The sequence below is a fragment of the Centroberyx gerrardi genome, chromosome 20 (genome assembly GCF_048128805.1).
Source record: "Centroberyx gerrardi isolate f3 chromosome 20, fCenGer3.hap1.cur.20231027, whole genome shotgun sequence".
NCBI lineage: Eukaryota > Metazoa > Chordata > Actinopteri > Beryciformes > Berycidae > Centroberyx > Centroberyx gerrardi.
This window is the reverse complement of record NC_136016.1, coordinates 25,487,847-25,490,346: the sequence shown is the minus strand read 5'-3', so window position 1 is coordinate 25,490,346 and position 2,500 is coordinate 25,487,847. Positions and strand designations below refer to the sequence as shown.

The 2,500-nt window shown below is 50.0% G+C and overlaps 1 protein-coding gene across 1 annotated transcript in view; it reads left to right on the top strand.

Annotated features, from left to right (window-relative positions):
* rnls (renalase, FAD-dependent amine oxidase) overlaps positions 1–2,500 on the top strand; it is a 19,554-nt gene that overhangs the window by 7,812 nt on the left and 9,242 nt on the right. The gene's annotated exons all lie outside the window — the stretch shown is intronic.

The window sequence follows — 2,500 nt, the reverse complement described above, 5'->3', positions numbered from 1 at the left end:
ACCTGGTCAGGATCTGTCTGTCTCTCTGAGTCTGTACCTGGTCAGGATCTGTCTGTCTCTCTGAGTCTGTACCTGGTCAGGATCTGTCTCTGCTTTTTATCTCTGACAGTCAAGAGATATTCCTCCAATTCATATTCACTTTTTAGGGTCGCTCTCTCTATCTCTCTCTCTGTGTCTCTCTCTCTCTCTCCTCTCTCTCTCTCTCCTCTCTCTCTCTCTCTGTCTCTCTCTCTCTCTCTCTCGCTGTCTCACCAAGTCAGATCAAGTCAAGTCTTCTCTTCATGCATCAAGTCAAGTCTCAAGCAATTAAAACTGTGACTCGAGTCCAAGTCATGTGACTCGAGTCCAAGTCATGTGACTCGAGTCCAAGTCATGTGACTCGAGTCTCCACCTCTGATTTCTACAGTACATATAGTAGGCTATATTACAGATTCCTGTCGTCCTTCCCGCCGCACACCGTCCCGTCCCGTCTCGTCTCGTTTCGTTACCGGGGATAGCCCCGCCCACAGGACACACCCACTGGCCCCGCCCACAGGACACACCCACTGGCCCCGCCCACTGGAAGTGGTTTACGCCCCAAACTGACTGAAAAGACAAAGAATGGAGAACAGATCTGTTCAGTTTAGTGGGATTTTAATGTCAGAAAAGCTGCAGATTGTAGCTTTAAGTATTACCATTCTACCAGAAACACACACACACACACACACACACACACACACACACACACACACGCACACACACACACAAAATATCAATGCAGTACCTCTGTTGGGTTAATCACTAACCTTGTCTCTGATTGGTTGATGGTTAACATGCATTTCTTAGAAGCTGTGGAAGTTTCTGGATCTGTGTGTGCGTGTGTGTGTGTGTGTGTGCGTGTGTGTGTGTGTGTGTGTGTGTGTGTGGCGGAGGAGCTGGCGTCAGCCGGTCCACTGTGTGTGTCTGAGATGATGTCATCTTCAGCTAATCTGATTGGCTCAGAGAGACAGCGCCCATTTCCTCCCTGCTGACACACACACACACACACACACACACACGCAAACACACTGAGGAATACATGCTCACACAGAAAAACACACACACACACACACACACACACATACACACACTGTGTCTAATAATAACCGAGATGTAAATCATTCTTCACACACGATGGTGTGGGACGACGCTTCCTCCCTGAGGACACTGTGTGTGTGTGTGTGTGTGTGTGTGTGTGTGTGTGTGTGTGTGTGTGTGTGTGTGTGTTAAAATACGAGTGTGTGTTTCTGTGTGCTAATGTGTGTTTATATGTGTGTTTCTGTGTGTGTTTGTGTGTCAGTGTGTTTCTAGTGTGTGTGTGTGTGTGTGTGTGTGTGTTAAAATACGAGTGTGTGTTTCTTTGTGTGTTTGTGTCTCAGAGTGTGTTTCTAGTGTGTGTGTGTGTGTGTGTGTGTGTGTGTGTGTGTGTGTGTGCAGTATTAGCTGCAGTAACAGCTTTTGTAGCAGAGATATTAATAAAAAAATAAAGTAAAAAATACAATAAAAACAGTGTGGAAACTGGAGGCGGAGCTTAACAATCTGCTCCAATCAGAAAGCACTCAACTTTTGAATGTTAAGTTTTATTGTTTATAGGGAAGAATTTCTAAAATATCTCTGCTGTCTCTCTCTCTCCCTCCTGTCTCTCTCTCTCTCTCCCTCCTGTCTGTCTCTCTCCCTCCTGTCTCTCTCTCCCTCCTGTCTCTCTCTCTCTCTCCCTCCTGTCTGTCTCTCTCTCTCCCTCCTGTCTCTCTCTCTCCCTCCTGTCTCTCTCTCTCTCTCCCTCCTGTCTGTCTCTCTCTCTCCCTCCTGTCTCTCTCTCTCTCTCCCTCCTGTCTGTCTCTCTCTCTCCCTCCTGTCTCTCTCTCTCCCTCCTGTCTCTCTCTCTCTCCCTCCTGTCTGTCTCTCTCCCTCCTGTCTCTCTCTCTCCCTCCTGTCTCTCTCTCTCTCTCCCTCCTGTCTCTCTCTCTCCCTCCCTCCTGTCTGTCTCTCTCCCTCCTGTCTCTCTCTCTCTCTCCCTCCTGTCTCTCTCTCTCCCTCCTGTCTCTCTCTCTCTCTCCCTCCTGTCTCTCTCTCTCCCTCCTGTCTCTCTCTCTCTCTCCCTCCTGTCTGTCTCTCTCCCTCCTGTCTCTCTCCCTCCCTCCTGTCTGTCTCCCTCCCTCCTGTCTCTCTCTCTCTCTCCCTCCTGTCTCTCTCTCTCTCCCTCCTGTCTGTCTCCCTCCCTCCTGTCTCTCTCTCTCTCTCCCTCCTGTCTCTCTCTCTCTCCCTCCTGTCTGTCTCTCTCCCTCCTGTCTCTCTCTCTCTCTCCCTCCTGTCTGTCTCCCTCCCTCCTGTCTCTCTCTCCCTCCCTCCTGTCTCTCTCTCTCTCTCCCTCCTGTCTGTCTCTCTCTCGCTCCCTCCTGTCTGTCTCTCTCCCTCCCTCCTGTCTCTCTCTCTCGCTCCCTCCTGTCTGTCTGTCTCTCTCCCTCCTGTCTCTCTCTCCCTC